Below are 26,595 nucleotides of genomic sequence, written 5' to 3'. Positions count from 1 at the left end.
CATAACGTATCTTATTTAAACAGTTCATCTCATCTCCAAAACCGTTTGACACATTTACCGTAATACATGTCTCAAATTAAGATCACTAAACCACGGCACGAGCAAATAAACTTACTTTGAAAACACACCCTGTCATACTTAGCACACTGAGTCGCAAAATACTAACAGAGAGCACTACATATAGGGATGAGTACTGAATTTAATACTTTCATAGACATTAACCGAATTCCGTCTCTACTACTGTACTGATTCATGTTGGGCCTGGACGATTATGGCAAAAATAATAATCACGATTCTTTTGATTGATATTGAAATTATGGTTAATCACACCCTTCCATTCATCCATTCATTTTCTACCGCTTGTCCAGTGGCGTGCGTTGAGGTTTATAGCTGGTGCATACTTGCCAACCCTCCCGGATTTTCCGGGAGACTCCCGGAATTCAGCGCCTCTCCCGGGACAAATTTTATCCCGAAAATCTTCCGAAATTCAGGCAGAGCTGGAGGCCATGCCCCCTCCAGCTCCATACAGACCTGACTCAATGTTGTGACCCTCTTAAACAGGACAATACTGCCATCTACTTTACATAGAATAGAATGTAAATATACTCTACATTTAACTGCAGTCAAGGAGCATGCATTAGGGAGTCTGTTCTGAAGTCCACAGTAAAGAGACGTAACTTCATCACGTCGCCTGGTTATTGACTCCAACCCAATATATTACACCATCGACGAGCAAAATGAAGAAATACGCTTGCAAGTTCCAGAACGATTGGAAACAAACATTTCAGTTTATCCAGGAGAGTTCGTAGGGGAAGGGGTATGTTGCCTGTAAATTTTGTAGAACAGACTTCTCCATTGAACACGGCGGCCGAACAGATATACTCAGTCATGAATGGTCAGTCAGCGAAGCACAAAGCGTCCGCAGCGCAGCATCGTTCACAACCCAGTATTATGGCCCACCTCGCAAAATGGATACCCGATGGTGTATCTTATGCTGAGACAAAGATGGCTATGCTGATAGCTGGAAGCAACATCCCGTTCTCATTTGCAGATGTCTACAACAAATCCGTGAAGGATGTTCCCGGATTCGGAGATCGTTCGCCAATACGCAAATAGCAGAACAAAGGTTACTTGACTAGTGAAAGGTAAGTGTTTTTTTTTTTTTTAGTAACCAGCAAGCATAGTACAGTTAGTAGAACTGTTTTTATTACTGTGTATTTGATAGGTGCCGTCGGAAATTCAACTATTTCTTTTATTTATATATATATATATATATATATATATATATATATATACATGGAATACTCGAGTTGGTAAATTATACGCCAGCACGCCTCCGCCCCACCCCCCACCTCCCGAAATCGGAGGTCTCAAGGTTGGCAAGTATGAGCTGGTGAGTCACTGACGTAATCAGTATCAGATTTACAAATATACAGCGCAGATTATTTGTCATTTGATTGGCAGCAGTTTACGGGTTATGTTTAATTTCTGCATTCTTTACACATACAAATTGTCGCCCACAAAATGTGCATTTCATTAAAAACGAAACAAAAATAATGTTATCGCCATATTACCTCATAAATGAAGTCCATGCGCCGGCCCTTCTGGATAAAAATAGCCATCACTTTTTGGTGAAAGTCCTCCTTCACTTGTTTTAAAAGTATTATAAGAGTTCAACATAGTTGCCGTGATTAGCAGAGCTCCTACTCTCATCATTTCCACGAAAGGCAGGCTGCTGTTTGGTGAGGAAGCAGGTCGCATTGATGACATCTATTAAAATCTCTCGTTTCTCTTTTACCTTAGCATTGTGGACACTGACGTTAAGTCGCCGCTGTTCATCCAAAGCCAAGTCTATCCTTGTCATCTCAAACATTTTCAGTGCAATCTAGCTTTGAATATGAGCGGCCGACCGCTCCTCTTTGGTGAGGCTTCTTTGCAAATTCTTTAGGTCACAAAATCCCATATGAGTCCACACAGTTCCACAAGTTGAAAAAAGAAGGCAAGGAAAGCAGAAAAGGCGGTTTATTGCAGAACATTCAGAAAGCCAGTCTTTTCACGTATACCACTCAGTTTGGAAAGAGCGAGTCATTTTCCGTCCTGCTGATTGAAACAAACCAGTCAGCTCCGGCGTTGGTCTTCCTTTAGTAATTATCTCCAGCTTCGCTTGAATGTCCACTTTAGAAAGCTGTTTAAGTGCGGGAATGTAGTCAACCATGTTGAAAGTCAGGATGCATGAGACGGAAAAAATAAGTCGCTGCGGCACTTACCCGCTGTGGTCACCGGTACGTCTGGGATCATGAGCGCCCCGCCTCTATCGTGAGGCACGAGAACTGTTTGCCTCATCTCAGACTTTTTTTCTCTGCCGTTTTGAGGGCTCAACCAACACACAAAAAATGTCATGAGCTTCCCTATCGTGAGACACGAGAACTGTTTGCCTCACCTCAGACTTTTTTCTCTGCCATTTTGAACGTTCAGCAACACACCAGACAAGAATGCGCTCTGGCGGCACAGCAGACAGAAGTTAACGAGGGATTGCGAAAATTCAGCGATTTTGAAGAAAAAAATAATCCAAATTGGTGAAGCTAAAAGAAAATTACAATTTTATCATTACATATTTTATTTCTTTGCCTCCCCTGCCCGCACGTCGCTGCGCTTGTCCCATTATTCATTAATTTGAAACTGAGTAAAAATTGTACCACCAAAACTCAACTTTTAACTTTGTTAAAAAACTGGCACAAATTAGTAACAAATAAACCATAACAAGTAAAATACATTTCTACATACAATTACAAAAGTAAAACACACAAGTCCAATAGATCATGCATAATGCGCACATCGACTTGCATCATACATCGACAAACAACATCTGAGAAATAAATACAAGTATGAACAGCAATGAAACAGTAAAAATCAGTGTAAGCTATTGGGACAGATTCAATATCCAGGCATGTGAAATATCCTCAAAAACGCAGAAATCTGCATTATTAAACATTTTTTTGTTTCAAAATACCACTTGTGCTTTTTTTTTTACTTAAAAAATGTAGCATGTATGGACAGGGGTTGAAGGAGTGTGTGGGGGGTGTGGCCTGCGGACCTGCAGCAAAGCGGGGTGTGGCGTAACCGGCTTTGAGATTAGCGACAGGTGCGTAGATGACACAGCTGAGTGTTTGTCTAATCACCTGTCGCTCTGTTAAAGGCAGCAGTCGGAAAGGAGAAGGGGAGTTGTTGATGGCAGCAAGAGTAAGAGCTGAGACGGAAGAAACACCATTCGTGTGCTCATTGGCGAGATTGACAGACAAATAAATCAGTGTTCGCTAATATGGCTGAGGATGTCATGTCCGTCATTGGTGTTCAAGGGACTCTGAGGAGCAAGACCTCCACAGTTTGGCGTCCAACCTGGTTGGACCACCGGAGGCGGGGGAGGAGAAGACGACCCCTTTGACGGCTCTCGCAGGTGTGCTCGCCAAGGTGGCAGCAAGCAGCCGCCAACAGCTCGAGGTGGCCCACCAACAGTGCCAGGTCCTGCGGGTGTTGGCGGACCAGATGGGCGGAGCACGGCCAATGCCAACGGCCGTCACCATACACCGCATGGGGGAGAAAAAAGAACCCCATGCCTTTTTGAACATGTTTGCGTCCACGGCGAGAGCATGTGCGTGGCCGGAGGAAGAGTGGGGAGGCGCAGCGTGCGGCGCTCAGCCTGCCGGCGGCATCCAGGATGTGCTTCACGAACCTGAAGAAGGCGGTGCTGGACCGGATGGGAGGCACCGCCGAAGGTTATCGAAGCTGGTTCCGCCACACCCCGCTTTGAGGCAAGTCTCCATTTTTTTCCTGTTTTCTCCTCTTTTAAACCGTTCAGCTAAGTGTTTTTTTCATCATTTATTCTCTACAAAAAATCTTTCGTAAAAGGAAAAAAAATGTACGACGGAATGACAGGCAGAAAAAACCATGTTTTACATATATAGATTTAAATATTAAAGGTAAATTGAGCAAATTGGCTATTTCTGGCAAATTTTTTAAGTGTGTATCAAACTGGTAGCCCTTCGCATTAATCAGTACCCAAGAAGTTGCTCTTGGTTTCAAAGAGGTTGGTGTCCCCTGCTCTAGAGTATTTATTAGTCAGTGAGAAGGTATATTTTTGAAATGACTGTCACAGGAAGTATATTAACTGAGGGGGCGTGGCTATAGGATAGAGTGCTTTGCATGCATGTTGTAGGATTTTACAATACATTTTCAATGATAATACTGTTAGTAAATTATTGACAAAAAAAAACAAAACCCAACAAATTCTGTGGTACATTTTAATGGAACATGCAAGTGTCAAAAAGTTGGCCAAAAGAGTTTGGTAGAAGAGAATAAATCTAAAGGTAAAATATAGTTTAGAAATGCATCCAATTGCAGGAAATTATGATTTTTTTAATTTCAGGGTTTGCGTGGCAGCATGTTGTGCCAAAATAAATGTTCCTCCTTTTATTGTCAGTTTTCCCCTTTTTTTTTTTCCTCAAAGGGTGCCTTTGCCTGAATATCCTAATGGCCCACCGGTAAAAAAAACAACTGTTTTTCAAAGGCCTACTGAAACCCACTTCTATGATAGTTTACATATAAATGATGAAATATTAACATTGCAACACATGCTAATACGGCCGGTTTAGTTTACTAAATTGCAATTTTAAATTTCCCGCGGAGTTTCTTGTTGAAGACGTCGCGGAATGATGACGCGTATGATTAAGCGTGCGCATGACATATTAGCGCAGCACCACTTACGGCTAAAAGTCGTCTCTTTTCATCGCGCAATTACACAGTATTCTGGACATCTGTGTTGCTGAATCTTTCGCGATTTGTTCAATTAATAATGGTGGATTCAAAGTAGAAAGATGGAGGTGGGAAGCTTTAGCCTTTAGCCACACAAACGCACTGTGTTTTGTTGTTTAAAAATCCCGGAGGTGAAGCTGTATTATGGATCAGAGCGGTCAAGCGAACATGGTTCCCGACCACTTGTCAACCGGCAGAAAATTGTGGTAAAAAGTCGCCTCCTACCGGAGATCAGCGGAACTTCTGTCGTGCTGCTGCTGTTGCCGTGACTAATTCCTTCAGAGACTGGCGTCAGGACACTCATGGACACACCCCTCCGACTATCAGGTACTATATAACGTCACTAAAACACTGGCAACACAATAGAAAGATAAGGGATTTTCCAGAATTATCCTAGTAAATGTGTCTAAAAACATCGCAATCGCCTTTTTTTTTTTTTTTTACTTAATTTTTTTATAAAAAAAATGTCTAGTCCTTCTCTATCAATATCCTCAGCCACAAATATTTCATCCTCGCTCAAATGAAAGGGGAAATTGTCGTTTTCTTGGCCCGAATAGCTCTTTTTGTTGGAGGCTCCATTATAAACAATTTGTGGAGCACTCACACGGGCGACGTCACCGGTAAAGGAAAGGCTTTTTTATTAGCGACCAAAAGTCGCAAACTTTATCATCGATGTTCTCTACTAAATCCTTTCAGCAAAAATATGGCAATATCGCGAAATGATCAAGTATGACACATAGAATGGACCTGCTATCCCCATTTAAATAAGAAAATCTCATTACAGTAGGCCTTTAACTGTTTGTCCTGCTCTTTTTTTGACCGAAATCTCTTCCTTGATGACAGAGCGTTGAACTTGTGCCGATCAGGGTGGAAGCTCTCTTGCAGGATTTTCTTTGATCTGTCAAGGCAGTAAGACTAAGCAATGTCCCCTAGAGGGGGAAGAGAGTGGCCGATAATCTTCCTGTCTGCAGCAGAGCAGCCAAAAAACCACACAGTACATTAGTACTGACTTTATGGTGGCCCAATAGAAAGATACCTGCAGTTTCTCCTACACGGAGGGATTAAAATTTGTGCTGTGCTATTTTGACCAGTGCTGAAGTCTTGACAGTCCATGTGAGATCCCCTGAGATGTAAGTTCCCAGAAACGTAAAGGAGGCCATAGTCTCCACAAATGCTCCATTTACTATAAGCGGAGCATGTTCCCTTTGCCGTCTCTTTGGTCTCTGTGGTGTTCAGCCTCAGATTGTTCTTGGTACACCACTTTGCAAGTACCTGTATTTCTTCTCTGTAGTTTGCTTTGTCACCCCCTGCATTCAGGCTCACCACTGTGGTGTCTGTTAACATGATGATGGTGTCCGAGGGATGAATGGGGGCACAGTCGTACAGGAGGGGGCTCAAAACGCAGCCCTGAAGGGAGCCATTGCTGAGTGACAGGGTGGAGGAGCACAGTTGACCCACGTTAACAACCTAGACCCAGTTGGTCAGACCTTTTTCTATGTAGCTGTAGCCGACGAACAGCATCCTGACATAGGAATCCGAGAGTTCCAGATGTTCCACAGCTGAGTAGACAGCAGTGGCGATGGTGTCCTTTTTTAGACCGGTTTGGCCAAGTTCTGTGGGAGGCAGGCTTTGATATATTAGAGAACATGTGAAGCTTGTGCGGCAAAGCGATGCCGAAATTGTTCCTCCAGGGATGAGTCGGGCAATAACACAGCTTGAGGTAAGAAATAAGTATTAAAGTAATAAAACAGGCTAAGAACAAAACACACTGGTGCTAACAGAAAGGCAAAGAAATGGCGCTAGCATGGAAGCTAGGAATATGAACAGAAAAACTAAACTTGGCATGAAGGCACAAAAAGGGAAAACGAAAGGATTAGCATGAGAGCTAGCAATAAACAAAACCGCAGCGTGAGAGCTAGCGAGTATGAACAATGAAAGCAAATCTTCAACCGTTGCATGTGAGCAAATAAGAGTCCGAGAATGAATGAAGAAAAGGGGCGAGCTTACATAAGGGAGGTGATAACGAGAAACAGGTGTGCGTAGAAGGCAAGGGGCAGGTGAACTAATAAGCTACCATGGTGACAGACTAAACAGGAAATAAGGAAGTCCAAACAGAATGTGATACAAAAAGGAACTAATGCAAACATTGGCAGACTATAATACACAAATGGAACAAAACAAGAAATATGGTATGATCCGGATATCGGATCACAACAGAACAATCATTTCATCCATCCATCCATCCATCCATCATCTTCCGCTTATCCGAGGTCGGGTCGCGGGGGCAGCAGCCTAAGCAGGGAAGCCCAGACTTCCCTATCTCCAGCCACTTCGTCTAGCTCTTCCCGGGGGATCCCGAGGCGTTCCCAGGCCAGCCGGGAGACATAGTCTTTCCAACGTGTCCTGGGTCTTCCCCGTGGCCTCCTACCAGCTGGACGTGCCCTAAACACATCCCTAGGGAGGCGTTCGGGTGGCATCCTGACCAGATGCCCGAACCACCTCATCTGGCTCCTCTCGATGTGGAGGAGCAGCGGCTTTACGTTGAGCTCCTCCCGGATGGCAGAGCTTCTCACCCTATCTCTAAGGGAGAGCCCCGCCACCCGGCGGAGGAAACTCATTTCGGCCGCTTGTACCCGTGATCTTATCCTTTCGGTCATGACCCAAAGCTCATGACCATAGGTGAGGATGGGAACGTAGATAGACCGGTAAATTGAGAGCTTTGCCTTCCGGCTCAGCTCCTTCTTCACCACAACGGATCGATACAACGTCCGCATTACTGAAGACGCCGCACCGATCCGCCTGTCGATCTCACGATCCACTCTTCCCCCACTCGTGAACAAGACTCCTAGGTACTTGAACTCCTCCACTTGGGGCAGGGTCTCCTCCCCAACCCGGAGATGGCACTCCACCCTTTTCCGGGCGAGAACCATGGACTCGGACTTGGAGGTGCTGATTCTCATTCCGGTCGCTTCACACTCGGCTGCGAACCGATCCAGTGAGAGCTGAAGATCCCGGCCAGATGAAGCCATCAGGACTACATCATCTGCAAAAAGCAGAGACCTAATCCCGTGGCCACCAAACCGGAACCCCTCAACGCCTTGACTGCGCCTAGAAATTCTGTCCATAAAAGTTATGAACAGAATCGGTGACAAAGGACAGCCTTGGCGGAGTCCAACCTTCACTGGAAACGTGTCCGACTTACTGCCAGCAATGCGGACCAAGCTCTGACACTGATCATACAGGGAGCGGACTGCCACAATAAGACATTCCGATACCCCATACTCTCTGAGCACTCCCCACAGGACTTCCCGAGGGACACGGTCGAATGCCTTCTCCAAGTCCACAAAGCACATGTAGACTGGTTGGGCAAACTCCCATGCACCCTCAAGAACCCTGCCGAGAGTATAGAGCTGGTCCACAGTTCCACGACCAGGACGAAAACCACACTGTTCCTCCTGAATCCGAGGTTCGACTATCCGGCGAAGCCTCCTCTCCAGTACACCTGAATAAACCTTACCGGGAAGGCTGAGGAGTGTGATCCCACGATAGTTGGAACACACCCTCCGGTCCCCCTTCTTAAAGAGAGGGACCACCACCCCGGTCTGCCAATCCAGAGGTACCGCCCCCGATGTCCACGCGATGCTGCAGAGTCTTGTCAACCAAGACAGCCCCACAGCATCCAGAGCCTTAAGGAACTCCGGGCGGATCTCATCCACCCCCGGGGCCTTGCCGCCGAGGAGCTTTTTAACTACCTCAGCGACCTCAGCCCCAGAAATAGGAGAGTCCACTACAGATTCCCCAGGCACCGCTTCCTCAAAGAAAGACGTGTTGGTGGGATTGAGGAGGTCTTCGAAGTATTCCCTCCACCGATCCACAACATCCGCAGTCGAAGTCAGCAGAACACCATCCGCACCATACACGGTGTTGATAGTGCACTGCTTCCCCTTCCTGAGGCGCCGTATGGTGGTCCAGAATCGCTTCGAAGCCGTCCGGAAGTCGTTTTCCATGGCTTCCCCGAACTCTTCCCATGTCCGAGTTTTTGCCTCCGCGACCGCTAAAGCTGCACACCGCTTGGCCCGTCGGTACCCGTCCACTGCCTCCGGAGTCCTATGAGCCAAAAGAACCCGATAGGACTCCTTCTTCAGCTTGATGGCATCCCTCACTGCTGGTGTCCACCAACGGGTTCTGGGATTACCGCCACGACAGGCACCAACAACCTTGCGGCCACAGCTCCAATCAGCCGCCTCGACAATAGAGGTTCGGAACATGGTCCACTCGGACTCAATGTCCCGCACCTCCCTCGTGACATGTTCAAAGTTCTCCCGGAGGTGTGAATTGAAACTCTCTCTGACAGGAGACTCTGCCAGACGTTCCCAGCAGACCCTCACAATGCGCTTGGGCCTGCCAGGTCTGTCCGGCATCCTCCCCCACCATCGCAGCCAACTCACCACCAGGTGGTGATCGGTAGAAAGCTCCGCCCCTCTCTTCACCCGAGTGTCCAAAACATGAGGCCGCAAATCCGATGACACAACTACAAAGTCGATCATGGAACTGCGGCCTAGGGTGTCCTGGTGCCAAGTGCACATATGGACACCCTTATGTTTGAACATGGTGTTTGTTATGGACAATCCGTGACGAGCACAAAAGTCCAATAACAAAACACCACTCGGGTTTAGATCCGGGCGGCCATTCTTCCCAATCACGCCTCTCCAGGTTTCACTGTCGTTGCCAACATGAGCGTTGAAGTCTCCCAGTAGGACAAGGGAATCACCCGGAGGAGCACTTTCCAGTACTCCCTCGAGTGTACCCAAAAAGGGTGGGTACTCTGAACTGCTGTTTGGTGCGTAAGCACAAACAACAGTCAGGACCCGTCCCCCCACCCGAAGGCGAAGGGAAGCTACCCTCTCGTCCACTGGGTTGAACTCAAACGTACAGGCTTTGAGCCGGGGGGCAACCAGAATTGCCACCCCAGCCCGTCGCCTCTCACTGCCGGCAACGCCAGAGTGGAAGAGGGTCCAGTCCCTCTCGAGAGAACTGGTTCCAGAGCCCTTGCTGTGCGTCGAGGTGAGTCCGACTATATCCAGCCGGAACTTCTCTACCTCGCGCACTAGCTCAGGCTCCTTCCCCCCCAGTGAGGTGACGTTCCACGTCCCAAGAGCTAGCTTCTGTAGCCGAGGATCGGACCGCCAAGTGCCCTGCCTTCGGCTGCCGCCCAGCTCACAATGCACCCGACCTCTATGGCCCCTCCTATGAGTGGTGAGCCCATTGGAGGGATGACCCACGTTGCCTCTTCGGGCTGTGCCCGGCCGGGCCCCATGGGAACAGGCCCGACCACCAGGCGCTCGCCATCGTGCCCCAACTCCGGGCCTGGCTCCAGAGCGGGGCCCCGGTGACCCACGTCCGGGCGAGGGAAATCTGGGTTCATTTCGTTGTAATTCCATAGAAGTCTTTGAGCTGCTCTTTGTCTGATCACTCACCTAGGACCTGTTTGTCTTGGGAGACCCTACCAGGGGGCATGAAAACCCCCAGACAACATAGCTCCTAGGATCATTGGGACACGCAAACTCCTCTACCACGGTAAGGTAGCAGCTCAGAGAGGAGACAATCATTTCAAAACACTTCAAATCCGCAGACGTCAATGCCACTGATCTGTAGTCATTCAAGTCCTTTATGGCTGTCTTTTTGGGGACTGGGCTGACAGAGGCTGCCTTAGGACAAGGCAAGACTTAGGCTTGTGCCAGGGGTGAATTGAATATACCTGTCAGTACTCCTAGCAGCTAATCTGCAGTCCCGGAGCACCTTGCCGCTTTATGCAGGTTTTTAGTATTCAGTGCCCAGTTCACCTGGTGTACCTGGAGAACGAGCAGTTGAGGACTGAAGCAGGGGCTTTTAATCTTATTTTTCTATATATATCTAAACTATCTACGGATGTTTTCATTCATCCAGGTTAATGTATTCTCAGGGCATTCAATCACTCGCAACTGAACTGTTGGGTTTAATTTAGAAGACGCTTTGCCTCTCATCCAATGAGGCTTCAACAGTTCATGCTGATAGATTGAGATTGGTAAAACCTAGTCTTAGACTTAGATTGGTCCGATCTCATCGCGGCCGGTGCCAAACCCAAAATATTTTATACTTCAACAGCAGGAGGGTGTGCCTGGGCAAGTTTGGTGTTGGCCTTTCGTAGTGAGGAAAACAACTCTTAAAATACAAACGAGCAATCCCACTGTCAATACCAACGACAGTTGGAATTTCCCTCGTTAGCATTGAGGTATTGTTTGGCAGAACGATCGCTGTGGATTCACTGAATTTCCTCAAGAATGTTGAAGAAAACATCAGCAGAGGAGGATACAAAATAGAATACTAGGGGCTTACTTTCTTTTCGTACCATTTTGAAAGTGTGTGCACTTCTTCCTCTGTTTTTCTGCAGTTTATGACATAGATTTTCTGCTGATTTAGTAGTCTTTTCATTTTAATGCATTTAAAATTTGACCAAAACTCTTCTTTTTCTTCTTCTGGCTTATTTTAATGTCTGCCGGTGTTTTTTTTTTTTTTAAATGATTTCTAATTTTCATAGTTTGAAAAAAACAACTTTTCTTGCGTCTAGTGCCGGCATATCCCAAGGCGCCCCTTCATCGTGCTAAAACAGGAAGTTTTGTTGGAGATTGTATTGCAGGGCTGTCTCTTAAAATGACCAGAAAAAGTGTTTCATGTTTGTTGCTTCTTTCAAAACATAACAAAATACCAAAGATTTGAGCATAACATGGATGTGCAGTAAATGAGTGTCTCCATGGTGAAACCGAGGTAGTACACACAACAACCTAATTTAAATAGGGAGGTCTAAACCACTTTTGCACCAGTTATCAATTGTACACATAGTTTTAGTAGACCACACGCAACAGGTTCACCAATAGTACATGGAATTTTATAGTTTGCACACGCTATTTGGCATGTGGTAATTTCTAGTCTTTTTACTTCACATCATACAATTGCCCTAGTGACGTCAGCTTGCTGATGCAGGTCTGCCCACATATGGGTGTTCCAAAATGTGCTGCAACTCATTAGAAAACAAGCCTTAAAACATACTTGGCAACCTTGAGACCTCCGATTTCGGGAGGTGGGGCGGAGGCATGGTTTGGGGGCGTTGTTGGGGCGGGGGGCGTGGTTAAGAGGAGAGTGTATTTACAGCCAATATTTTTATATTGGCTGTAATTAATATATATGTGTATGAAATACTTAACTTTCAGTGAATTCCAGCTATATATATTTATTTTATTATATATATAAATAAAAAAAATACTTGAATTTCAGACGGCACCTACACAGTACAAAGTAACAAAAACACAGTTGTTCTACTAACTGTACTGTGCTTGCTGGTTACCAAAAAAAACTACACTTACCTTTCACTATTTGAGTAACGTCACTTCCGAGTTTCCAGAAGATGGCGCCAGTATGCGCTTTGCCCTTCCGTCTCTCGCTGTCAGCTCTGTTCGTTTTTGTGTTGTTTGCGTCTATTTTCGACCTCCCAGTCAGCTTTTTCACCTGGCCAAATTCCTGCCTTCCGACCTGGATTAGCTGCGCTCTTGGACGTGCTGGCCCCCGCCAGGTTCGGTCTTGTGAACGCAAGATCTTTGACAAACAAAACATTTATCATGAAGAATTTCATCACTTCCCGCGGACGGCGGGCTTGACTTCCTCTGTGTGACCGAAACATGGCTGAGAGCCGGTGAGTCCGCCCCTCTTAATGAACTTCTGCCTCCGGAGTGTTCTTACTTTAATTCTCCGCGGTCGTCCGGTCGAAAAGGAGGGGGATTAGCAGTCGTTTTTAAAAATGACTTTAAATGCCGTCAGATCCGCCTGCAGTCTTCCTTTTCAAACTTCGAACTGTGCATGTTTGAGCTGGAGGGGGCGTGGCCTCCAGCTCCAGCTGAATTTCGGGAGATTTTCGGGAGAAAATTTCTTCTGGGAGGTTTTCAGGAGAGGCGCAGAATTTCGGGAGTCTCCCGGAAAATCCGGGAGGGTTGGCATGCATGCCTAAAATCAATGTCTATTTTGAGGTGGGATTTACCTGAATACATCATTTTTGGGCAAAGTTGGTAGAGTGGCTGTGCAAGAAATCTGAGGGTTACTGGTTCAATCCCCATCTTCTACCATCCTAGTCACGTCCGTTGTGTCCTTGGGCAAGACACTTCGCCCTTGCTCCTGATGGGACCTGGTGAGCGCCTTGCATGGCAGCTCCCCCCGTCAGTGTGTGAGTAGGGGAATGTGGAAATACCGTCAAAGTGCTTTGGACTCCTTAAAAAGGGGTAGAAAAGCGCAATACAAGTACAACCCATTTACCATTTTTACATCCAGGCCTAAGAAACATGTGCCAATGTTGCCCGCATCAAAGGAGCCCTTTAAACTTGAGCAAGCAGAAACATACTCTATCAAAATATTTTTACCTAGTGTAGTCCGCTTTTGCTGTAAGCGGATACACTCCACTTCCCCATGACCCTGAATAGGATAAGAAGTAGAAAATGGATGGATGTAGTTCATGTTAAAAAATGTATTTAATTAATGTAATCCCAGACGTTGTAAAAAACCGAATCAATAGTCACAAATATTGCCGAACCACTAGCAAGTCAAACAAGTTAAACTAAATTAAGTAATGATTTCTAAGGTTCAGAAGCATCTGAGTGAAACCTACTTGGACCAGAGTGGGAGGTCCTGAGACTTGACAACATTTTGATAGGTAATAGATGCTGAGCCTCAACATGAGGCACGCATACAGCCTAAACTCTTATGGGGGATATCCATTTGCTTCTTTACGTTTGATCCCAGAGGCCTTGTCTTGTGTCTGAGTAAAGCTACCGTTCTCGCCTGAGGAGACAGACCTATTTCGCTCAAAAAAGGATAATCCACGGGGATTCAAGTAATTGCTTGCAGGTGTGGTTCGGTGTTGGAGAGGGTCTAGAAAGGTGAAGTAAGTAGCACTGGATTATACTTTACCCTCCACTATGATGCTTTGTGGGGATTTTGTTTTTGGAAAAGAATGGCATTTCATGAAATGTAGAAATATATATTTGTTCACAGTCTGTCTGGTTACCCACCACTGATCATCTTTTGGTGGGCTAAAATCCTCAAGACAATCACAATAAGAAAATTATTTGCCAATCCTAATAGGAAGAGCCAATCAAATTTAGCATCTGTTTTGTAAGCTCTGGGGTATTTTCAAGCTATTTTTGTAACCACGTAGCATGAAAACGTTTCTCATTAAGGACCACTTGGACATGAAGAATGCTTTTATGTTTTAATTATTAACAACCCTTTCAGCCTTTTGTTCACTTTTCCTATTTGGGAATAGTTCTGCTGGCGTTGGATCAGCACCTTTTTAAAAGCTCTAATGTCAAGTGGTTAAGAAATGGATTTATTTTATTTAGGGCTGTCAAACGCTACCTATCTACCCCTTAACACAGAACAAATGTATGTGGTTCCAATGAGAATGGATGAGACTTGAAGCAATCAAGTCAAAATTAAAGATGCTCAAAGCATGTGAAGGTAAACTACAAACCCTGTTTCCATATGAGTTGGGAAATTGTGTTAGATGTAAATATAAACGGAATACAATGATTTGCAAATCCTTTTCAACCCATATTCAATTGAATGCACTACAAAGACAAGATATTTGATGTTCAAACTCATAAACTTTATTTTTTTTTTGCAAATAATAATTAACTTAGAATTTCATGGCTGCAACATGTGCCAAAGTAAATGGGAAAGGGCATGTTCACCACTGTGTTGCATCACCTTTTCTCTTAACTCTCAATAATATGGATATGGCAAGATGGCGGCGCCCGGACGGGCTGCGACACTGCGGTGCTCTTGCTAAAGATGGAACATTTGGCGGAAATGCCGGACAGTTCTGCAGACTTCATGGCTGGCTCGCATCGTGGTCACTCCGTGATCACGTACGACCGCCAGACACTTCTGGATATGGACATATCGGGCCGTTTTGGACTGATAGACGCGGGCGTGCTAAACATGCTAACTAGCATGGGAATACGTCGGCGGCTACATCCAGCGGCCTGTGAAGCAGCGGAGTCTAGTAGCAGCGGGGGCCGTCTACGGAGCAGACGCCAGCGGTGTGATCGGAAACGCGGATGTCGAGCGGGGCTAAAAACAAAGCAGAAGGCTAATCCCCACAGAACACCACTTCCCTCCACCCTGAAGACGGATTTAAATAAAGGATGCGAGACTACTGGTCTGGGTAAGGAGTCTGTTAAATTAGAACAAGTTTTTTCTGCTTTGAGTGTTTCAGAGTTAGACATGTGTTTTACTGAGGTGGCTAACTATGATGCGTGCAGTTTATCAAAGCAACAAACAAACAATCGGAAAATCCCCGTTACTGAGGAGGCTAACCATGACGCGTGCAGTTTATCAAAGCAACAATCAAACAATCGGAACATTCCCGTCGTATCAATTCCTAGATATGGTCGTAATTATACTGAATGCACTGGGCATAATAAACACAACATTAATAATATTGCTACTACGGATAATTTGATCAAAAATTCCCTAAAACAGCCCACTACCTATAATATAGGTTTTTTAAACATAAGATCATTGTCTCCCAAAACGTTGTTAGTTAATGATATCATCAGAGACAACAATCTTAACGTCATCGGTCTCAGTGAAACCTGGCTTAAACCAAACGACTTTTTTGCGCTAAATGAGGCATGTCCTCCTAACTTTACACATGCGCATATTGCCCGTCCGCTTAAAAGGGGTGGGGGGGTCGCACTAATATACAACGAAAACTTTAACCTTAGTCCTAACATAAATAATAAATATAAATCGTTTGAGGTGCTTACTATGAGGTCTGTCACACCGCTGCCTCTACACCTGGCTGTTATCTACCGCCCCCCAGGGCCCTGTTCGGACTTTATCAATGAATTCTCAGAGTTCGTTGCTGATCTAGTGACACACGCCGATAATATAATCATAATGGGGGACTTTAATATCCATATGAATACCCCATCGGACCCACCGTGCGTAGCGCTCCAGACTATAATTTATAGCTGTGGTCTCACACAAATAATAAATGAACCCACGCATCGCAACGGTAATACGATAGACCTAGTGCTTGTCAGGGGTATCACCGCTTCCAAAGTTACGATACTCCCGTATACTAAAGTATTGTCCGATCATTACCTTATAAAATTCGAGGTTCAGACGCATGTTCGTCAAACTAATAATAATAATAACTGCTATAGCAGCCGCAACATTAATACGGCCACAACGACAACTCTTGCTGACCTACTGCCCTCGGTAATGGCACCATTCCCAAAGTATGTGGGCTCTATTGATAACCTCACTAACAACTTTAACGACGCCCTGCGCGAAACCATTGATAACATAGCACCGCTAAAGTTAAAAAAGGCTCCAAAAAAGCGCACCCCGTGGTTTACAGAAGAAACTAGAGCTCAGAAATTATTATGCAGAAAGCTGGAACGCAAATGGCGCACGACTAAACTTGAGGTGCACCATCAAGCATTTAGTGATGGTTTAATAACTTATAAACGCATGCTTACCTTAGCTAAAGCTAATTATTACTCAAATCTCATCCACCGTAATAAAAACGATCCTAAATTTTTGTTTAGTACGGTAGCATCGCTAACCCAACAAGGGACTCCTTCCAGTAGCTCCACCCACTCAGCTGATGACTTTATGCAATTCTTTAGTAAGAAAATTGAAGTCATTAGAAAGGAGATTAAAGACAATGCGTCCCAGCTACAACGGGGTTCTATTAACATTGACACGATTGTATATACGGCGGATACTGCCCTCCAAAATAGTTTCTCTCGTTTTGAGGAAATAACATTAGAGGAATTGTTACAACGTGTAAATGGAATAAAACAAACAACATGTTTACTTGACCCTCTTCCTGGGAAACTGATCAAGGAACTCTTTGTATTATTTGGTCCATCAGTGCTAAATATTATAAACTTATCACTTTCCTCGGGCACTGTTCCCCTAGCATTCAAAAAAGCGGTTATTCATCCTCTTCTTAAAAGACCTAACCTCGATCCTGACCTCATGGTAAACTACCGACCGGTGTCTCACCTTCCCTTTATTTCAAAAATCCTCGAAAAAATTGTTGCGGAGCAGTTAAATGAACACTTAGCGTCTAACAATCTATGTGAAACCTTTCAATCCGGTTTCAGGGCAAATCACTCGACGGAGACAGCCCTCGCAAAAATGACTAATGATCTATTGCTAACGATGGATTCTGATGCGTCATCTATGTTGCTGCTCCTCGATCTTAGCGCTGCTTTCAATACCGTCGATCATAATATTTTATTAGAACGTATCAAAACACGAATTGGTATGTCAGACTTAGCCCTGTCTTGGTTTAACTCTTATCTTACTGATAGGATGCAGTGTGTCTCCCATAACAATGTGACCTCGGACTACGTTAAGGTAACGTGTGGAGTTCCCCAGGGTTCGGTCCTTGGGCCTGCACTCTTCAGCATCTACATGCTGCCGCTAGGTGACATCATACGCAAATACGGTGTTAGCTTTCACTGTTATGCTGATGACACCCAACTCTACATGCCCCTAAAGCTGACCAACACGCCGGATTGTAGTCAGCTGGAGGCGTGTCTTAATGAAATTAAACAATGGATGTCCGCTAACTTTTTGCAACTCAACGCCAAAAAAACGGAAATGCTGATTATCGGTCCTGCTAGACACCGAACTCTATTTAATAATACAACTCTAACATTTGACAACCAAACAATTAAACAAGGCGACACGGTAAAGAATCTGGGTATTATCTTCGACCCAACTCTCTCCTTTGAGGCACACATTAAAAGCGTTACTAAAACGGCCTTCTTTCATCTCCGTAATATCGCTAAAATTCGCTCCATTCTGTCCACTAAAGACGCTGAGATCATTATCCATGCGTTTGTTACGTCTCGCCTCGACTACTGTAACGTATTATTTTCGGGTCTCCCCATGTCTAGCATTAAAAGATTACAGTTGGTACAAAATGCGGCTGCTAGACTTTTGACAAGAATAAGAAAGTTTGATCACATTACGCCTGTACTGGCTCACCTGCACTGGCTTCCTGTGCACTTAAGATGTGACTTTAAGGTTTTACTACTTACGTATAAAATACTACACGGTCTAGCTCCATCCTATCTTGCCGATTGTATTGTACCATATGTCCCGGCAAGAAATCTGCGTTCAAAGGACTCCGGCTTGTTAGTGATTCCCAAAGCCCAAAAAAAGTCTGCGGGCTATAGAGCGTTTTCCGTTCGGGCTCCAGTACTCTGGAATGCCCTCCCGGTAACAGTTTGAGATGCCACCTCAGTAGAAGCATTTAAGTCTCACCTTAAAACTCATTTGTATACTGTAGCCTTTAAATAGACTCCCTTTTTAGACCAGTTGATCTGCTGTTTCTTTTCTTTTTCTTCTATGTCCCACTTTCCCCTGTGGAGGGGGTCCGGTCCGATCCGGTGGCCATGTACTGCTTGCCTGTGTATCGGCTGGGGACATCTCTGCGCTGCTGATCCGCCTCCGCTTGGGATGGTTTCCTGCTGGCTCCGCTGTGAACGGGACTCTCGCTGCTGAGTTGGATCCGCTTTGGACTGGACTCTCGCGACTGTGTTGGATCCATTGTGGATTGAACTTTCACAGTATCATGTTAGACCCGCTCGACATCCATTGCTTTCCTCCTCTCTAAGGTTCTCATAATCATTATTGTCGCAGACGTCCCACTGGATCATTATTGTCACCGATGTCCCACTGGGTGTGAGTTTTCCTTGCCCTTATGTGGGCCTACCGAGGATGTCGTAGTGGTTTGTGCAGCCCTTTGAGACACTAGTGATTTAGGGCTATATAAGTAAACATTCATTGATTGATTGATTGAATAAACGTTTGGGAACTGAGGAAACTAATTTTTAAAGCTTTGAAAGTGTAATTCTTTCCCATTCTATTTTTATATAGAGCTTCAGTCGTTCAACAGTCCGATGTCTTCGCTGTTGTATTTTACGCTTGATAATGCGCCACACATTTTCGATGGGAGACAGGTCTGGACTGCAGATGGGCCAGGAAAGTACCCGCACATTTTCTTTTTACAAGCCACGCTGTTGTAACACATGCTGAATGTGGCTTTGCATTGTCTTGCTGACTGAAATAAGCAGGGGCGTCCATGGAAAAGACGGCGCTCAGATGGCAGCATATATTGGATGCACTTTAACATCATGCCTAGGACAAATATTGTCACTAGCCCTCTAGTTTGCTCACAGCTTGAAATCAGAAAACTATTCACTTTAACAGCAGAGTCACCACAATGATTAGGAATGAAAATTGAATCCACTTCGTTTTGTCGGTTAATCTTGCGGTGATGCGGCTGTGGATACTTACTGATTGTTTCAAACCACACATCCCTTGTCCATTGCTTGTCATTAGTGTTGCCATCTGTCCCTTGAAAAAACAGAATCGTCCCGTATTTAGGAACTTAAGTGCACTTCCCTTATCAATCGGTACAGGGACGCACTTTGTCCCGTATCACCGTGTAAAACAAAAACAATCAAATCTCAATGGAATTATTGCATGATAAGGTGGTTTTCTGTTGTATTTTATGGTTAGGCGACAGTCCTTACCTGCTCTAGGACTAATGAGCTGACATCACCCTTATACACTATCTTTCCAAAAGTATTTGGCCACCTGCCTTGACTCAAATTAACTTGAAGTGCCATCCCATTCCTAACCCATAGGGTTCAATATGATGTGGGTCCACCTTTTGCAGCTATTACAGCTTCAACTCTTCTGGGAAGGCTGTCCACAAGGTTTCGGAGTGCGTTTATAGGAATTTTCCACCATTCTTCCAAAAGCGCATTGGTGAGGTCACCCACTGATGTTGGTCAAGAATACCTGTCTCAGTGTTCGTTCTAATTCATCCCAAAGGGTTCAGGTAAGGACTATGTGCAGGCCAGTCAAGTTCATCCACACCAGACTCTGCCATCCATGTCTTATTGGACCTTGCTTTGGAAGAGGAAGGGGCTCGCTCCAAACTGTGGACCCAATGTTTTGGGTCAACAGTTTCATTTAACTGGAACTAAGGGGCCGAGCCCAACTCCTGAAAAACAACCCCTCAGCATAATTCCTCCTCCACCAAATGTCACACTCTGCACAATGCAGTCGGAAATGTAGCGTTCTCCTGGCAACTTCCAAACCCAGACTGGTCCATCAGAGTGCCGGATGGAAAAGTGTGATTTATCACTCCAGAGAACGCGTCTCCATTGCTCTAGAGTCCAGTGGCGTCTTGATTTACACCACTGCATCCGACGCTTTGCATTGGACTTGGTGACGTATGGCTTAGATCAGGGGTAGGGAACCTGTGGCTCCTTTGATGACTGCATTTGGCTCTCGGATAAATCCGAGCAGACATTGCTTAACACGATAAGTAATTAATAATTCCACTTGTAATGTAAAATAACGTTCAAAATATAAAACATTCTCATGCAGTTTTATGTTAAAGAAGTTGCGTTAATAAGAAGTTATTTATTATTGGTTAGTGTGGGGCTTGCCCTTTTGTGGGTTTTCAGACCACCAAGCACCAACATGAAAGCCTGTTCCAGGGTTACCATAATGTTTTATTTTTCAATAAGTCGCTCAATTGTCTTTTTCTCTTTCGTTCTCGCTCTCTCCTGGCTGCAGCTTATAAACAGAGCAACAGGTGATTAGAAAACAAGGCCCAGCTGGGCCATCTACACACCTGTCGCTGATTTCGAGGTCGGCCCTGGCAACACCCCGCTTTGCTGCAGGCCTGCAGGCCACGCCCCCTCCACAGTTAGCTTCAAAATAACAATGTTATTCCAAAGAATAAGAGACCTATTACACTCTAGAAATGTTGGTCTTACTTAAAAATGCACGCGTTGAGTTGTGTTCAGTGTTAAAAAAAATATTATATGGCTCTTACGGAAATACATTTTAAAATATTTGGTTTCTTGGCTCTCTCTGCCAAAAAGGTTCCTGGCTTAGATGCAGCTGCTGGGCCATGGAAACCCATTCAATGAAGCTCTCTGCCTACTGTACATGGGCTAATTGGAAGATCACATAAAGTTTGGAGCTCTGTAGCAACTGACTGTGCGGAAAGTCTTTGCACTATGCGCTTTAGCATCCATTTTCTTATAATACAGTTGACTTTGTAACATTTAGGAGACAGGAAATGTCACCACTGGATTTGTTGCACAGGTGGTATCCTATGACAGTTCCACGCTTGAAATCACTGAGAGTGGCCCATTCTTTCACTAATGTTTGTAGAAACAGTCTCCATGCCTAAGTGCTTGATTATATACACCTGTGTCCGGGCCAAGTGATTAGGACACCTGTTTCTGATCATTTGGGCGGGTGGCCAATTAGTGTACATGACCATCACAACATAGAATTTGTCTCATTTCATTGGTTGAGGCATTGGCGTGTGCGGCAAAGATAACATATACGAAATATACAATATAAGAAAAGAGACGAGAACACAATAGGAGCAACCTCAATAGGCATTCTCCTCTGAGGGACAAAATGAAAATGCTGCAGAACTGTTTTGCAGCCACGTTTTTCTATCACCCAAGGTGGTGTATTGTGTCGTTAAAGGCCTACTAAAACCCACTACTACCGACCACGCAGTCTGATAGTTTATATATCAATGATGAAATATTAACATTGCAACACATGCCAATACGGCCTTGTTAGTTTACTAAATTACAATTTTAAGTTTCTCGCGAAGTGTCGTGTTGAAAACGTCGCGGTATGATTACGCTTATGATGACGCGTGCGTTTGACGTCTCGGGTTGCAGCGGACATTATTTTCAAGCCCAATCCAAGCTATAATTAGTCTGCTTTAATCGCATAATTACACAGTATTCTGGACATCTGTGTTGCTAAATCTTTTGCAATTTGTTCAATTAATAATCAATCAATCAATCAATGTTTGTTTATATAGCCCTAAATCACAGATGTCTCAAAGGACTGCACAAATCATTACGACTACGACATCCTCGGAAGAACCCACAAAAGGGCAAGGAAAATTCACATCCAGTGGGCAAGGAGAATTCACATCCAGTGGGACGCCAGTGACAATGCTGACTATGAGAAACCTTGGAGAGGACCTCAGAAGTGGGACACCCCCCCCCTCTAGGGGACCGAAAGCAATGGATGTCGAGCAGGTCTAACATGATACTGTGAAAGTTCAATCCATAGTGGCTCCAACACAGCCGCGAGAGTTCAGTTCAAAGCGGATCCAAGACAGCAGCGAGAGTCCCGTCCACACGAAACCATCTCATGCAGAGGCGGATCAGCAGCGTAGAGATGTCCCCAACCGATACAGGCGAGCTGTCCATCCTGGGTCTCGACTCTGGACAGCCAGTACTTCATCCATGGTCATCGGACCGGACCCCCTCCACAAGGGAGAGTGGGACATAGGAGAAAAAGAAAAGAAACGGCAGATCAACTGGTCTAAAAAGGAGGTCTATTTAAAGGCTAGAGTATACAGATGAGTTTTAAGGTGAGACTTAAATGCTTCTACTGAGGTAGCATCTCGAACTGTTACCGGGAGGGCATTCCAGAGTACTGGAGCCCGAACGGAAAACGCTCTATAGCCCGCAGACTTTTTTTGGGCTTTAGGAATCACTAATAAGCCGGAGTCTTTTGAACGCAGATTTCTTGCCGGGACATATGGTACAATACAATCGGCAAGATAAGATGGAGCTAGACAGTGTAGTATTTTATACGTAAGTAGTAAAACCTTAAAGTCACATCTAAAGATCACAGGAAGCCAGTGCAGGTGAGCCAGTACAGGCGTAATGTGATCAAACTTTCTTGTTCTTGTCAAAAGTCTAGCAGCCGCATTTTGTACCAACTGTAATCTTTTAATGCTAGACATGGGGAGACCTGAAAATAATACGTTACAGTAATCGAGACGAGACGTAACAAACGCATGGATTATGATCTCGGCGTCTTTAGTGGACAAAATGGAGCGAATTTTAGCGATATTACGGAGGGGAAAGAAGGCCGTTTTAGTAACGCTTTTAATGTGTGACTCAAAGGAGAGAGTTGGGTAAAAGATAATACCCAGATTTTTTACCGAGTCACCTTGTTTTATTATTTGGTTGTCAAATGTTAAAGTTGTATTATCAGAGGTCGGTGTCTAGCAGGACCGATAATCAGCATTTCCGTTTTTTTGGCGTTAAGTTGCAAAAAATTAGCGGACATCCATTGTTTAATTTCATTAAGACACGCTTCCAACTGACTACAGTCCGGCGTGTTGGTCAGCTTTAGGGGCATGTAGAGTTGGGTGTCATCAGCATAGCAGTGAAAGCTAACACCGTATTTGCGTATGATGTCACCCAGCGGCAGCATGTAGATGCTGAAGAGTACAGGGCCAAGGACCGAACCCTGGGGAACTCCACACGTTACCTTAACATAGTCCGAGGTCACATTGTTATGGGAGACGCACTGCATCCTGTCAGTAAGATAAGAGTTAAACCAAGACAGGGCTAAGTCTGACATACCAATTCGTGTTTTGATACGTTCCAATAAAATACTATGATCGACGGTATCGAAAGCAGCGCTAAGATCGAGGAGCAGCAACATAGATGACGCATCAGAATCCATCGTTAGCAATAGATCATTAGTCATTTTTGCGAGGGCTGTAATAATGGAGAAGTCAAAGTAGAAAGATGGAGGTGGGAAGCTTTTAGCCTTTAGCCACAAAAATACAGCCGGTGTTTCCTTGCTTAAAATTCCCGACGCGAACATGGATCCCGACCACATGTCAACCGGCAGGTTTCGGTGAGAAAATTGTGGTACTAAGTTGGCTCTTACCGTAGTTATGAGCGGAGCCTGCGTCGGATGCGTCCTCCTGCAGCTGCCGCGGACTATTACCTCCTCCCACGTAGACACAGGTGATCGACACACCTGTAGCCCCCCCCCGTTCAGGTACTGTATAATCTCACTAAAACAATAGGCAGATAAGGGATTTTCCAGAATTATCCTAGTAAATGTGTCTAATATCTGAATCGTTCCCACTGCAATCGCCTTTTTTTCTATTCCTTCACTCTCAATATCCTCATCCACAAATCTTTCCCCTTTTAAAGGGCTCCCGGATTGTCTAAATAAGGCAAGCAGAATAAAATGTAATACTTTTTTTCTACAAATAGAATAAGTCCAAACAGGAGCAATGCCAGCAATGGAGAGAAGATCGTGTCTTACAAATCTGCAGTGTTTTCTCTTGATTGTCCCTCTGCAATGGTGTTTTTGTCAACCGAAGCTAGACTGACTATATGTCCTCTTTTCCCCGGACATGTCCTCTTTTGTGGGACTGTCCGGGGTGTCCGGGCGGGGTTTCTTAAATGCTTCAAAGGCCTACTGAAACCCACTACTACCGACACGCAGTCTGAGTTTATATATCAATAATGAAATTTTAACATTGCAACACATGCCAATACGGCCTTTTTAGTTTGCTAAATTGAAATTTTAAATTTCCCGCAAAGTGTCCTGTTGAAAACGTCGCTGTGTGATGACGCGTATGATGAAGCTTGCGTTTGACGTCTCGGGTTGTGGCGGACATTATTTTCAAGCCCGATCCAACCTATAAGTAGTTTGCTTTAATCGCATAATTACTCAGTATTCTGGACATCTGTGTTGCTGAATCTTTTGCAATTTGTTCAGTTAATAATGGAGAAGTCAAAGTAGAAAGATGGAGGTGGGAAGCTTTTAGCCTTTAGCCACAAAGACACAGCCGGTGTTTCCTTGCTTAAAATTCCCGAAGCGAATATGGATCCCGACCACATGTCAACCGGCAGGTTTCGGTGAGAAAATTGTGGTACTAAGTTGGCTCTTACCGTGGTTATGAGCGGAGCCTGCGTCGGATGCATCCTCCTGCAGCTGCCGCGGACTATTACCTCCTCTCACGCAGAAACTGGCGGTCAACACACCTCTCCTGTCCAAAGTCAAAACCCAGTAACTCAATTTTGGTCAAAACTGAGCTGATAATAATTTTGGAGTTCCTAGGTGATATGCTTTACATTAGTGTATGCAATATTGTAATTTGTTCCGTAAGTAAGCTGTTACGCGCATGGCAGGACCTAGCAACTACCACATAACCGCGTAGATACAACAGAAAAACCTAGTATCTCAAGGGACCGATCGGAGCTTCTTTGTCAGTCGCCTTATTGTCTTTAATGAGACATTTGCACGAATGGGGGCCGACGGTCAACCTGATTATGTGATATTATGGCACGAGGGGATATTTGGAAGATTGGCCCAGGACGTTGCAAGCACCTTCATTAGATGTGTTGCTCTTGATTCTTCCCCTTGCATACTCTTTTGGGCAGATAACTGTGGAGGTCAAAATAAAAACTGGACGCTGTACACGGCTCTTGCCCAATGTGCAAACGCAGAATGGGGCCCACCCGAGATTGTGATCAAATATCTGGAGAAAGGGCACAAGTTCATGAGAGCAGACTCAATCCATGGCTCAATCGGCAAGAAAATGAAAGCTCAAGAAAACATCTATACCTTTGACTTTGTAAATCTTTTTAAGACAGCATCAAGATAGATTGATTTTCCTTTTTCTCAAAATCAGCTAGAAGTGAGTTACTAGGTTTTGCCTTTGGACGGGAGACCTGTGGCCACACCCTTTCAGGTACTGTATAATCTGACTAAAACAATAGGCAGATAAGGGATTTTCTAGAATCATCCTAGTAAATGTGTCTAATGACATCTGAATCGTTCCCACTGCAATCGCCCTTTTTTTTTTTTTTTTTCTCTAGTCCTTCACTCTCATTATCCTCATCCACAAATCTTTCATCCTCGCTCAAATTAATGGGGAAATTGTCGCTGTCTCGGTCCGAATCACTCTCGGTGCTGGTGGCTATGATTATAAACAATGTGAGGATGTGAGGAGCCCTACAACCCGTGACGTCACGCGCACATCGTCTGCTACTTCCGGTAATGGCAAGGCTTTTTTTATTAGCGACCAAAAGTTGCGAACTTTATCGTCGATGATCTCTACTAAATACTTTCAGCGAAAATATAGCAATATTGCAAAGTGATCAAGTATGACACGTAGAATGGACTTGCTATCCCCATTTAAATAAGAAAATCTCATTTCAGTAGGCCTTTAAAACGCCATGTTGCTGCTAGTAGTGGTCATAAGAAAAATATCAGAGACGTCCATCAAACAACACCAACCACCAACCAGAAGTCAAACAGAATATAAATATCTTTAAGAGTTATATTTACTTAATTTTTAAAAAGGTTCCTATGTTGTTATTGTATTACTTTTAGACAAAAACCAAAACAAAAACGGTATTAACCTATGAATAACCTTAAAATGTATGGCTGATTGTTTGGGAACCAGTGGTTCTTTTTTCACCAAGTACCACCTCAGAAAATATTTGACCACCATAAAGCCCAATATTTGAATTCAGTAGCATAGCACGCCTAAGTCCATCCATTTTCCTACCGCTTGTCCGTTTTTTGATGTTGCGGGGCATGCTTGGGCCTATCTCAGCTGCATTCTGGTGGAAGGCGGCGTACACCCTGGACACATCACCACCTCATCAAAGGGCCAACACAGATAAACGGACAACATTCACACTCACATTCACACACTAGGGCCAATTTAGTGTTGACAATCAACCTATCCCCAGGTGCATGTCTTTGGAGGTGGGAGGAAGCCGGAGTACCCGGAGGGAACCCACGCAGTCACGGGGAGGACATGCAAACTCCACACAG

General features: G+C 44.8%; 1 protein-coding gene across 2 annotated transcripts in view; it reads left to right on the top strand.

Moving 5' to 3' along the window:
• itga11a (integrin, alpha 11a) overlaps window positions 1-26,595 on the top strand; it is a 310,434-nt gene that overhangs the window by 39,420 nt on the left and 244,419 nt on the right. Inside the window, exon 3 of one of the 2 annotated variants that reach the window (XM_061887057.1) lies at window positions 1,052-1,145. The exons of the other annotated variant lie outside the window; for it this stretch is intronic. The gene's annotated coding sequence lies outside the window, so the exon portion shown is untranslated. The remainder of the gene's footprint in view (window positions 1-1,051; window positions 1,146-26,595) is intronic. 2 annotated transcript variants of the gene reach the window in all.

The sequence above is a fragment of the Nerophis ophidion genome, linkage group LG25, assembly GCF_033978795.1.
Source record: "Nerophis ophidion isolate RoL-2023_Sa linkage group LG25, RoL_Noph_v1.0, whole genome shotgun sequence".
Taxonomy (NCBI): domain Eukaryota; kingdom Metazoa; phylum Chordata; class Actinopteri; order Syngnathiformes; family Syngnathidae; genus Nerophis; species Nerophis ophidion.
The sequence above is the reverse complement of the archived record's forward strand: the minus strand, read 5'-3'. Positions and strand labels throughout refer to the sequence as shown.